Consider the following 13,723-nt stretch of genomic DNA (forward strand, 5'->3'; position numbering starts at 1 on the left):
CCCGGACACTGGGGCAGAGTCACCGCCCGGCCCCGCCCCCGGGGCTCGCTCCGGGACCTGGAGCTGCAGCTCCGCAGCGGGGCGGGCAGAGCCCGGGGCGGCCCCAGGGCGGCTCCAGCGGGGCAGGACCCGGGCCGGGCACGAGGGGGTTAATGAAGGGCTCTCCCGCCGCGATCTGCGCATGCCCAGAGCCCCAACGACACAAACCCTTCTCCTGCCCCGCGCGAGCCAGGCAGAGCCGGAGCGCCCAAGGGTCCTTCGTAGCGCGGCTCCGCCTCCCGCCGATGTCACTTCCGCTCCAGGGAGAGTCAGGAACTACATCTCCCAGCCTGCCTCGGGGCCGCTTCCCCTCTCCAGCCCAGGTAAGGGGGGTTCCCGGGGCCAGCCTGAGCCTCCCCCCACCGCTCATCCTTTCCCCTGGCCCCGCGCCCTCTCCCAGCCGGTGCCTCTCAGACCCCCCCCCGCCTTTTCCCAGGGAGCGGCAGAGCTGGGGGGGGGCTTGGGACCCCCATGTAATAACCATCCCCCCAGCCCTGACCCCCCCCGATAGAAGCGTCCCCGCCCCCCAGGGCCCTGCCGGCCCGCGCTGCCCGCGGGCTGCAGGGCTGGATCAGTCCCCGCGCTGCGCTCGCGGCCCGGGCCCCGGCCCTGGCCCCGCTGCCGGTGTAACGACAGAAAGGCTGGGAGAGGGGGCGGGGCCAGGGGAAAGTATGAGCGGTGGGGGGAGGCTCAGGCTGGCCCCCGACACGTCCCTTCTCTGGGCTGGAGAGGGCGGAAGCGCCCCCGAGGCAGGCTGGGAGATGTAGTTTCTGACTGTCCCCGGAGCGGAAGGGACGTCGCTGGGAGGCGGAGCCGAGTTGCAAACGTGCGCGGGCCGCTCCGGCTCTGCCTGGCTCGCGCGGGGCCGTTGGAGCCTCTCCCGGGGCTGGAGAAGGGTTTGTGCCGTTGGAGCTCTGGGCATGCGCAGATTGCGGCGGGAGAGCCCGTCATTAACCCCCTCCCCCCCCCGTGCCCGGCCCGGGTCCTGCCCCGCTGGAGCCGCCTGGGGCCGCCCCGGGCTCTGCCCGCCCCGCTGCGGAGCTGCAGCCTCCAGGTCCCGGAGCGAGCCCCGGGGGCGGGGCCGGGGTCTGGGCCGGGCGGTGACTCTGCCCCAGTGTCCGGGGTGGGGGAACCCGGCATCTCACAGCGCCGGGATCTGCTCCCCGGGGGGGCAGCGCCTGCGGGGAGCTCGGAGCTGCTGTCCCCGCAGGAGCCCAGCGCCCCCCGGGCCCGGCCAGGCTCTGCCTTGGGGCCCCACGGGGGGTGCTGGGGGGAGGGGCCCGGCCCCACTGGGGTCCCTGCGTGGGGCCGGGTGGGGGCTGGGGGGGTGAGACCGAGCTATGGGGCTGGGAAAGGGGCGGGTGGGAAATGGCTGTGCAGCCCGGACATGGCCGGGGGGGGGAGGGTGAGAAGAGCACGTGACCCCCTAGGAGAGGGGAGAGAAGGGGGGGGCTGAGATCCCCTCGGATTTACCGCTGCCCCCTCCCGTGCGGACCCCCCCTCCTCTCCCGTCCTGCCCCCTTTCTCCCTAGAGAGCAACGAGCAACACCCAGGGTGACTCCCCCTTCCCTCAAATCCTTGAGAAGTTCCTTGTTCCTCTCCCCTGATTATGCCCCATTTTCTCTCCCCTTCGCCAATGGCCAGTTCAAATCTCAGGTTTGGGGTGTTTCTCCCCATTTTCACCTGCAGTGATTTGTCCTTGTGTGGGTGGGAAATGGTTCCCCTGAGTGATTTCTAAACTGGGCAGAGGCTCAGGGGGGCCCTGAGACAGGGACACCTCTCTGCTGGCAACAGGGCATGGAAAGACCCAGGAAGGGGAGGGAGGAGCAAGTGTCCCCCATGGAGATGGCCCAGCCCCAGGTTTCCTAGTCTAGCTACTCCTCCCCCTCTCCCCCCATCACCTGCTAGTCATATTCCCAGACCCCATCGCCAGCCCCTCCCCACAGCCAGCGACCTTCTGACTCCAGCCTTTCCCCTGTGAAAAGACATCACCCAGGGCTCCCTCCTGGCCCTGTGAGTGTGAGGCAAGATGAATCAGTCCCATTCTGTTGTTGATTCAATATCCCTGTATAATCCCCTCCAATTTTCCCCTCTTCTCTCTTGAACTGTTGAATGGTGACATAAAATCTCCCCACATGATGCTTGTCCCTTATATTGGCAAATATTTAGTTTGTGCCCCATTTTCTCCTCAGTTCTGAAATACTGATAATGAATTCTCAAAAATCTTCCCACTTTTCTCTCCAGGTGTGTGACTCAGATTAGGGCTCTTATCGTACTGAGCGTGGCTCTGTTCTGACAGCTACTGAAGATACCCCAACAGAGATCTGGGCCCTGCTTTGCCAAGCACTGAAGAGACCCCAGGTGAGATCAGACCCCACTGTTGTGCCAGGTAAAACTGAAACCTGCACCGAGATCATGGCCCCCTTGTGCCAGACAGCGTACGACTGCGACCCAAAGCACTGCCTCCATTGTTCTGGGCACTTCAGAGACCTCGACTGAGATCTGTGACCCAGTTGGGTCTGGCATTGCACTGACCCTAACGAAGATCACACCCCACCACTGTACTGGGCACTGCACAGACCCTGATAGAGATCCTGCCCCCACATTTTGCCAGTTGCTGCAGGGACCCTAACAAAATCAGGGATCCTGTAATGCTGGGAGTTGCAGAGTCCCCAACTGAGATGAGGCTTCCTATTGTGCAGGGCTCTGCACAAACACTGACCAAGATCAGAGTCCCCATTCTGACAGGTGCGGAAAAGACACCAAGAGTATCTCTACCCTGCTGTCAAAAATCACCAGCTGGTTCCATGCCAGCTGACTCAGGCTCACAGGGCTCAGGCGAAGGGGCTGTTTAATTACAGTGTAGATGTCTGGGCTTGGGCTGTAGCCAGGCTGTAGGACCCTGTGAGGTGGGAGGGTGCCAGACCTTGGGCTGCAGCCCCTGCCGGAACATGGACACCACAATTAAACAGCCCTGCAGCCTGAGACGTGTGAGCTCAAGTCAGCGGGCACGGGCCAGCCGCCGGTGTCTGACTGCAGTGTGGACATGCCCACAGTGACAGGCCTTGTCACAAAAGGCTCAAAGGCTAAACAGGCCAGTGATGGGAGGCGACTCTCCATTTTACAGATGGAGAAAGTGAAGCTCAGAGAGCTGAAGTAATTTGCTCAAGTTTGCATGGAGAATCTGGGAACTGAACCCAGATTGTTTGAATTCTTGCCTCTCCCCTTAACCCCAAGCCCAGCGTGTGTGTGTGCAGCGTTGTTTTGGCCTGTGTTTGCCTTGCATTGGCTTCCAAGGGAGGCTGTGGAATTTCCTTCACTGGAGGTTTTTAAGACCAGGTTAGAGATACACCAGTCTGGGAATGTCTAGGGATACTTGGTTCTGCCTCGGCACAGGAGGCTGGAGTAGACGCCCTCTCAAGATCCCTTCCAGGCCTACATTGAAATAATTCTCTTTTGTGCTGTGCCCTTGTCATAAACAGATAGTTAAGGGTTAATAGAACAGGAGTACTTCATGTCTCTTTTGCCTGTAAAGGGTTAACAAATTCAGTGAGCCTGGCTGTCACCTGACCGACCAGAGAACCAATCGGGGGACAGGATACTTTCAAATCTTGAGGGAGGGAAGTTTTTGTGTGTGCTATTAGTGTTTGGTGGTTGTTCTTTCTGGGTTCTGAGAGTGACCAGATGTGCAACCAGGTTTCTCTCCAATCTCTCCGATACAGGCTCTTATGTGCTCAGAATAGTAAGTACTAGGTAGATCAGGTGAGTTAGGCTTATGTTTGTTTTCTTTATTTGCAAATGTGTATTTGGCTGGAAGGAGTTCAGATTTGTATTTGGCTGAATGGATTTTAATTTGTACTTGTATACTTAGGCTGGGAGGGTATTCCCAGTGTCTATAGCTGAAAGACCCTGTAATATATTCCATCTTAAATTTACAAAGATAAATTTTACTGTTTTTCTTTCTTTAATTAAAATCTTTTCTTGTTTAAGAACCTGATTGTTTTTTTATTCTGGTGTGAGACCCTAGGGGGCTGGGGCTGGATCCACCAGGGAATTGGTGGGGAGAAAGGAGGGAAGGGGGAGAGAGAGGTTAATTTTCTCTCTGTGTTAGGATTACTTTCTCTCTCAGGGAGAGTCTGGGAGGGGGAGAGAGAAGGAGGGGGGAAGGTGAATTTTCCTTTCTGTTTTAAGCTTCAAGGAGTTTGAATCACAGTGATCTTCCAGGGTAACCCAGGGAGGGGAAGCCTGGGAGAGGCAACGGTGAGGGAAAGGGTTTACTTTCCTTGTGTTCAGATCCAGAGGGACTGGGTCTTGGGGGTCCCCGGTCAAAGTTTTGTGGGGACCAGAATGTACCAGGCACTGGAATTCCTGGTTGGTGGCAGCGCTACAAGTTCTAAGCTGGTAATTGAGCTCATGCTGGTAATTGAATTCATGCTGGTACCCCATCTTTTGGATGCTTATGTTCAGAGTGGGGGTTTAAGCCATGACAGCCCTGTTCTACGCTGAGCTGTTTTGCATGGTGCCTTTTGGAAATATGATGCACCATGTTGTGTTGCATAGTTTTATGGTGCGCTGTTTTGCCTCAGCTTGTTTGGTGTCTGTGGCCATGGCTACACTGGCACTTTACAGCGCTGCAACTTTTGTGCTCAGGGGGGTGAAAAAAAACCCTGAGCGCTGCAAGATACAGCGCTGTAAAGCCTCAGTGTAATCAGTGCTGCAGCGCTGGGAGCACGCCTCCCAGCGCTGCAAGATACACCTGTAGAGAATGTGGTTTACGTGCAGCGCTGGGAGAGCTCTCTCCCAGTGTTGGCGCTCTGACCACACTCACACTTCGAAATTTCAAGTGTAGCCACACCCTGTGTTATGTTGGTTTGAGTTGAGCTATTTTGCATTGTGTACTTTTGTCCTAAGGTGTGTTAGTTTGCATTGTGTTGCTTTCTTCTCCTTAGTGTTGTGTCATTTTATGCAGTGCAATGTAGTTTTTTTTGTTGTTGTTTTTTGAATGGCCTGACATCATGTTGTTGTGTGGTTTTTCTATGTATGTTGTTTTATACGTATATATTGCATAGCATCCTAGAAATGTAGGGCTAGATAGGACCTCAAGATGTCATCAAATCCAGCTCTCTCTGCTGAGGCAGGACCAAGTATATGTTGATTATCTCTGACAGAGGTTTGTCCTACCTGTTCTTAAAAACTTCTGGGGAAAGAGACTCCACAGCCCCCGCTTGTAAGACTATTCCAGAGCTGAACTAGCTCAGCTCTGGTGACACGCACACAGATTTTAGTGGTGAGCAGCTGTGGAGAGAGAGGAGACCCCAGTGAGTGGGCAGCTGGGTAAAGAGACTAAAGTTGGGAGGAAAAACATTGATGTGTGCAAGGTCTGTGACAGAGCTAGAACTAGATCTCAGTTCTAGTCCCACTGTGCTGCTGTTTTGGGTACTGAAGATCTCTGCCACACTGGTGTTTTAGGCACTGGTGCAAACCCTTAGTAGAGACAGAATTTACACTAGTGCACTCTGGCACTGGTGCACCGTGTCCCTGTTTGAAGGTTTAAAGTGGTGGGGTGGGAGGGGCAGTAACCTTACTGAGGCCTGGGTCTGGCTGACCAGTGCAGCTGGTAAGGGAGGGGCAGCAGTGAGTGCTGGAGGGATGAGCCAGGAGCACAGCCACACAGGACTGGACACTGAATTCTCCTGACCCATGATACACACACCCAGCTGTGTGCAGGGACCGCAGCTGAGCTGCCCTGCCAAGACAGCCTGTGCATCCATGGACAAACCACCTCTTCCTGCAGCCTAATACAGTGAGGTCTGGGGACCTTTCCAAGCTGCAGGTGATGTGGCTCTGGCGTTAACGGGGTCTGTTCCTGGCTTTGTCCCTGACCTGCTTGGTGACCTTGGGGAAGTCACAGCCCCTCTCCGTTTTCTTCCTACCCATTGTCTCCTTGGATTGTGATCTCTTTGGGGCAAGGACTGTCCCTCTCTGTCTGTGCAGTGCCCAGCAGAATGGGAGGCTGATCTCAGTCAGGTTCTCTGCCATGTGCTGCACGATGGGGCCCTGTTCTCCATCAGTGTCTGTGCAACACAAGGCACAGTTTATAGACTCACAGACTTTAAGGGCAGAAGGTAGAGGTGTATTTCAGATGAGGTCTCATCGGTGCCTTTTATAACAGTACTAACCCTTTCATGTGTCTGCTGGAAATACCTCACCTGATGTATCCTAGGACTGCATTAACCTATTTCATGGCTGCATCACATTGGCAGCTCATAATTATCCTGTGATCAACCAGTCTCTTCCTCTGTCACTTCCAATTGACAAATCCCCAGCTTATTGCAAAATTATGCACTTGGGGACTAACAACTAGAATTTGTGCACTATTCATTTTCATCCCATTTCTATTACTCCAGCTTTCAAGGACATGCAGATTTTCTTGTATGATTTTCCTGTCCTCCTCCATATTGGCAATCCCTCCCGGCTTTGTGTCCCACTCCCACTTCTTGTGCCAAGATCACTAATAAAAGTGTTGAGTAAGATTGGTCCCAAGGCTGATCTGAGGAACTCCACTAGTAACTCCCTCCAGCCTGACAACTCACCGTTCAGTATGACCCCCTTGTAGACTCCCCTTTAACCAATTCTTTACTGACCTTTCGATTCTCATATTAATCCCCATCTTCTCCAATTTAACGAATAGTTTCCCATGTGGAACTGTATCAAAAACCTTACTGACATCCAGATCAGGTGTCTATGGCACAATCTACCTTTTGTAACACCATGTTTTATTTATTTATAGTGCAGAAGGCTGGGAGGAACTGTTAGCAATAGGCTGAGAATGGCTATGTGGAGGTAGGGGAGGGGATGGCAGACAGTGGGGAGGCAGGGGGGGATGCGGCATTGGAGGTGTATCTGGGAATGTGTTTTGTAGGAGTCCATGTCTCTGCTCCCTGTGGCTGTGGTGCATTCCGTACCAAAGCAGCATGTCAGCAGAGCAGACGCACAGACCGTAGCTCTGCCTGGAACACTCAGCGTTCACTGGCAGACGGGCTGGGCAAATTTTCAGGGACCCAGCTTGATATGCCTGGCTGGGGTGGGTTCAGTTGGATGGCGGTCTGGGGCTCTGATAGTTTGCGGTGTTCCTTTTTGCATAGTCAGTTCTTTCCCTTTATTGTTTTACCCCCACCTATGCCCGATGCTGCTCTCTTCTTAACTTGCTTCAGTTATTTCACTTCCAGTTTTTAAATGGGATCTAAGAATTGCAAAGCTGAATGAAAGATAAACAAACAGAACCATTTGAATGTTGGCCCATAGCTGGTAGAACTATACCTAGTGACAGTCGGCTGTAACGACCGGGTTCCCTATAGCGTTTTCTGGTGGGGCGGATAACGCAACGTCAAAGAGCCAAAAGCGCATTTTAGGGTGAAAGGGCTCGTCAGGTGTTAGGTCTCTAAGGAACATGTCACCGGCCAGGGCTGGCAGTCTTTCAGGAGAGGTGCACTGGATTGTATTTAGGAATCATAAAATAAAAGATGAAGATGACTGGTTCACAGTATCCAATGAAATCTTGCAAACAATTATACAAATGAACCCTACTGCTGTTAAAACAACATGGTATTAATACTGATTCAAAACTGACATTAAAATTATGAGAGAAACGCATGAGAAATAAACTGACACCTACTTACCATTTCTTAATGCCTAAAATTTTGACACTCCTTCATACCATCTTTTTTTAAAAGCGATGCACAGCACAGTCAAGTTAATGAATGGAAGCACACCCATTATTGACTGCTTTGTGTTGCATAAGCATCTGATTAAGCACCTAATTAAAACTGTACCACTGTAAGTGGAAATGCATCAACCCAGCTTAGCTCCAAGGTGTTTAGATGGGAATGAAAAGTTTCTAAATTAAATACATGGCAGAATGGTTAATGGAGAAAATACACTGAAATGCTTCTACCCAGTCCTGTTGATTTCTTCTCCCAACCCCCACATGAGTTCTGGCCTCTTGGTCAACTCAGCTCCCAGTCCCACATAGCTGTGCTCTTTCCCAGCCTAACCCATTTCTACTGCAATTGATCACCCTCCTCATCCAGGCAGGGGGTTGGCGCTGCAGCCTCTAAGGTACCTGTGTTAGTCACTGTCTCATATACTGAAGCTATTTAGATTTCAGGGAAAGATTCTCAGAATTACTGACTCTGGGAGGTGGGAGAGAGGAGAGGCTGAGAGGGTGTTTGCTCTTGCGGCCCACGTTCAACTCTGGTAGCTTCCATGTTACCTTGTCCTCCACCCTCCCCCATTTGTCTCTGCTCATGTCAGTGTGTCACCTGATCATAATGCCGCTGGCTTGAGCAGAGCTCCTAGACAGGAGCTACATCAAGAGGGGGTTACAGTACTGAGGGTAAAATACATCACAGGGAGGCTGTAACTGTCCTGAAATGAAACATTCCAGTCTAGGAAGTGAAAGAATTCAAGTACTTCATTACTTAATATTATGCTTGAAAGGATTGGATTTTTATGAATAAATTGCAGTAAATGTTAATTTCACTGTACACACAGATGAAAAAATGTTTATATGGGTAATATACAGAAATGCTTCTGGTGAAAGTGGAGTTTGATTTAAGGATATTTACACTGTATATTTTGGGTGTGACATTGACAATTTCTCTTTGAACAGCTATATGATTTGGCTTTTGGAATCTCAGCAGTTACTGTTATTAAACAATTGTTGTCTGACAACCCCCACAACTTTCCTCAACTCTGAACATTGAAATTGTAAACATAGAAAAAAGGGCTTAAAAATAAATATTGCTATCTGTTGAAATTAAAAGAAAGAAATACACAAAATGAATTTTGTCAAACCCACTTAACAGCAGTTGCAATATGCTAGTGGATGGAAATTCACAACTGAGGCACCAACCTTAATTCTGCCCTGTAGTGACACCAGGCAATTGCCGTAGGGCTATGAATTAGGCATTTTAGTGTATATTGTTCCAGATTACAAATCGGTATGATCTAAAGACACATGAGATCTTTTCCTCAGGATATCATCGTCACTGGGTTGTTTCTCTTATTGGTAATTCCCAGAAATGAACAGATTAATAACATTTTGTCAGTTATGAAGTGACCATTTCAGATATCTGGGGAGTGTCTGTTGTTTTGCGCTAGGGGCCAGGTCCTTGGAGAGACGGAACCTTGGTTTCATTTAACTTCTCCATGCTCAGCAGCTTCTGGAATTTGGTTCAAAGTATTTACATGTTTCCCTACCCTGTTCTTAAAAGTGCTGCTGTAGAAAGTGGGGAAGGGCAGGAACTGACTGCAGGATCAGTAGCTGAGTCCCTTAGATATTTATAGCTCATCGGAAGGAGGACGGGGATTGGTGGGTGTCTGGGGATTTAATAATAAACACAAATATCATTGTTCTTAGTGAATTTTCATCTTCTAATTCCCATAACCTACTGCTTATCCCTGGTTGCCCTCAGCAGTCTGGAGAGGGAGAACTAGTAAACTCTTGTGGCCAGTGTGGAACCGAAGGCACAAGGATCTTTCCGTGGCTGACTCAAAGTCACCCAGAGTGAAATTCACTTCACTGGATAAGGCCCTAGCTGCTGACCTCTGCAGAGAGGTGGGGAGGTGAATTCCATCCCCCATTCTTGAGCATGGACCCCCCCCTCCAGTTCTCACCCTGATCTCAGACATTACCCCAATCTTCCCCTGCCCTGATGGACTCACTTGATGTTGCCAGAGCCATGTGCCATGGGAGCTAGAGAGGACAGAGGCCCAGCTCCAGAACTGCTCCCCCTGCCCACAGCCCCCAAGCTGTGCTAGAGTTACCCTGACTTTCTAATCTGCAGATCAGTCCAGCTGTACCCAGCCTGTGCACCCACCACACACAAACTTTGTCACAACAAACATGCTAGGATTGGGAAAGACCATCTGGGGCTGGCTGCAGTCTCCCTTTGCTGCTGTTAGGGGAATGGGGTGGTCCCTCATATAGGATACAAACATACTCAGGGGCAGAAGGGAAATGTAGTTTCTTCCAGGAGTTTGAAATGTTTGGTTTAGAGTCCTGAGCTCTGTCTTCCTGTTTGTCTCCTTGTGCCACTTTCAGATCTCTTGGAGAGACAAAGTGGGTGAGGTAATTTTTTTAGAATCAATTAAAAATATCTCTTTGCTATCCTGGGACCAACATGGATACAACTTTCCCCTTTGTACCCCCTCCCCATCTCACTTCCCCCTCATCTGAGACTCTCCCATGTGATAGGAAAATAAGGGTTCAGTCCTGCCAGTGGATTGGGTCTTGCCAGCACTAACGGGAGTGAAAGCCTGTGTGCATTAATGACAACAGCAGCTCTGGGACTCGACACATAGGGAGAAGAGATGGGAGTGAGCAGGTTATGTTTGTGCCAGGTGTGAGTTACTCATGTGGGAATTCTGCACCGCTGCGTATGCACAGAATTCACGTCCAGCACAGAATTTCTTTTTTTGGCTTGAAGAAGATACATTCTACCTGAGAGGTGCTACAGTTCTGCCTTTCACCCACCAGAGGCCCCTGTGACACCAGAACAGGCAGCATTCAGCTGGGTTCATCTTGATGGTAATTTGCTGCCCTGAGGTATACCCCAAATGGGGAGAGAGTTAGTGGGTGCAACTTGGGAGAGTCCTGAGACACGGCTGCCTCGGGGGGTGGGGACAGGGTGGTCATTGTCTACTCACAAGAGGGTGTGGAAAGGGCACAGGAGGCGCAAGCATCCCCTATGGAGACTGCCCAGCCCCAGATTATCCAGTCCCAGACGCTTCTTCCCCCACCACACCCCAAACCTCTTCACCCCTCCAACCATCAGTTGCCAGTCTTCCCTCGCTGCTAGCCCTTCCTGACTGGCAGAGACCCTCTAAGCCAGTAGTGTGTCAGGGCTCAACCTTCTGGCTGAGTCCTCCGGGCACTTTCTTCCTCTCTTGGGGTACCATGCCACAGGGGTCCCACAAATCTACTTTGCTTAGGCTTTGGCTTCAGCCCCGGGTAGGGACTCAGGGTCCTGGACTTCAGCCCCATGCGCTGGGACTTAAGCTTTCTGCCCTGGGCCTCAGTGAGTCTAATGCTGGCCTTGCTTGGCCCCCGCCCTGAAACCTACTAGTGGACCCCAGCTGGCCCAGGTCCCCTGGTTCAGAACCACTGCCTTTGCCCACGAATCACAGCAATGTTCAGGTTACTGCCTGTCATAGAATCATAGAATATCAGGGTTGGAAGGAACCTCAGGAGGCCATCTAGTCCAACCCCCTGCTCAAAGCAGGACCAATCCTCAACTAAATCATCCCAGCTAGGGCTTTGTCAAGCCTGACCTTGTCCCAACGAACCAGTCACTTACTGAGGTCAGTTGAGTCTTAGATCTCACAACAAAGACAATACTTGTAGCCAGTCCTGTAATAACCTGTATTAAGACTTATTTAAAAGGAAACAAGAGTTGTTTACGAAATTAAAGAAGGTAATCCTATAGATGCAGACAAGTTACAGTCTTAAATTTCAAAAGGTAATAGAAGCTTCTATAAGAAGCAAGCCCTATATCTTCCATAGGACTAACCCAGGCTAGTTAGGTGGGGATGTCTTGCTTATGCCTAGAAACTTTGCCCCACAACGCCCCTCCCCCCCCAGGGTCCAAGCAGCATACAGATAATCAGTTCCTTCTGTATGTGGTTTTTTATCCCCTTCCTTCCATGTGCTCTGAGCTGCAAACTCAACTAATGGGAAGTCAAGAGCACAACAACAGTCTTTTGTCGTCTTTAACATCACATAATAGTCTCTCTGGTGTTGAACCTTTCCTGCCAGGCAGGGTGTAATGCATTCGGTTGCCAGTCAGCACTTCACCTAGGTAAAGTCTGTCTCCTGTCTGGTGATTTACAGAGCCACAGAGGCTCACAATGCAACTAGTCAGATATTAACCCAGGCAGCAACTCAATAAAGCATTCAATAAAGTGTAAACACATTCTTATAATCCTAATCTCTAATACTAATGCAGGTGAGTCAGACTGATTCCAGCTATGCGTTTGTTCCTGTTCAATGAAGACATGGGGGCTTTTGCAAGAGCTAACACCTCATCTGCCAGTGTCACAAGCAGGATGGACAGGGATAGTGTCTCTAGTCTCTGTTTGCCTGAAGCTGGGAGTGGGTGACGGGGTGGATCATTTGATGATTACCTGTTCTGTTCATTCCCTCTGAGGCACTTGGCATTGGCCACTGAGCTAGATGGACCATTGATCTGATGCAGTGGGCAGCTCTTAGGTTCACAGTTTGTCAGGAGTATCTACTCATTTGTACTCACTGGGGAGCCACAGAAAGAAACAAGATGTGCTGAGGCAAGAAGATCCAGTCTCAGAGCCCCTGAGGTCACACTTCCCAAAGCTAAAACTAGGCCCAGCCCATGAAAGGGGCACTCCTAGGAGAGACTGTATAAAGGCTGGAGCATCAAACAGCTTTGTAAACCTGAGAGAGCTGCCTTGGGAACAGTGACAGGGAGAATCCCCCAGAGTGAGTCCTTTGATTCTGCTCTTCTCTGGCCTTTGGTTCATAGAATTATAGAACTGGAAGGGACCTCGAGAGGTCATCTAGGCCAGTCCCTTGTGTTGTCAGATGCCTGCCGGTGTGGTGCTCTGCTCTGTTCAATGTTGATATCTCTCGGCTGTGTGCGTGTGTTCCCTCTGTGTGCTGTCCCAGCTCTGTGCAGATAGCTGACACAGCAGACCCGAAGAGAACCCCCAATGACCACAGAGTCTAGTAAGGTGCGAAGGCACTTTGCCCAGGTTTATTGCCGTATTGGACACAACAATAGTTCCCTCTAGATTTTTACTCTACAGGACATACTACGAATATATGCCCCCGGTCAATGGACTTGGCTCAGTCAGTGGCGGGACTTTCCATTTCCCCCTCGGCCGGACCAAGACACCGCCCCAGAGATACATTCTTATACACAGGTACAAACAAGTTACACATCACTCCTGACGTATGAGGTGCAACCCCTCCACGTAGCAAGGTACAACCCTTCTACGTAGTAAGGTGCCGCCTCTCACCTTGTACCTGTTGATTCGAACAAAACAACTCTATCCATCATATTACCCTTTTGGCCTTGTCATTGGGATGGGTCAGCCTGTTCCTTATTATCTGTGGAATGTTCCAGCATAGGGTGTTCTGGTACCGTGTTTATACTTTAATACACTAGGTGGATATATGTTTATGCAACATCAGCCTTTTTCTTGCCAGCTTCTGTGAGCATGGCCTGCCTCTTGCTCACCGCCTAACTTTGCTTTAAGATAGCAAAGTCTTGACCATTACTTTAGCTCAGGCCTCATGCTGGGCCTTTATCAGGGCCTTCACTTACTACATTCCCCCACTTTTTGTCTTTTTATGGGGAGGATGTTTACCCATCATCCCGGAAAAGCATAATGCATGGACTAAGGATAACCCAGTGGGCTAAACAGTGTTATGTGGTTACCTTGTTTTACCATCCATACACTAATGCCCCATCTGTCTTTCTAGTCTGCACATTCCCTCGTACGACTGATAGATTTTATTATCCAATTATTTTTTAGTCCCTTATAGTGGGCCTGGGAATGTTAGGCCCAGGACCATAGGTACGCAGGGGTCAGTAGCCTATCTGTTGTCTTACTGAGGGCTTTGTGGGGATATAGAAACTATACC

At 50.7% G+C, this 13,723-nt stretch overlaps 1 protein-coding gene across 1 annotated transcript in view; it reads left to right on the plus strand.

The window, feature by feature from the left end:
* The first annotated feature begins 758 nt into the window (after positions 1–758).
* Positions 759–13,723, plus strand: part of LOC115635996 (zinc finger protein 436-like) — a 43,737-nt gene continuing 30,772 nt past the window's right edge. Inside the window, exons 1-2 of the mRNA XM_030535537.1 lie at positions 759–935; positions 2,284–2,428. The gene's annotated coding sequence lies outside the window, so the exon portion shown is untranslated. The remainder of the gene's footprint in view (positions 936–2,283; positions 2,429–13,723) is intronic.

This window comes from Gopherus evgoodei, chromosome 16 (assembly GCF_007399415.2).
Source record: "Gopherus evgoodei ecotype Sinaloan lineage chromosome 16, rGopEvg1_v1.p, whole genome shotgun sequence".
Classification (NCBI taxonomy): Eukaryota; Metazoa; Chordata; order Testudines; family Testudinidae; genus Gopherus; species Gopherus evgoodei.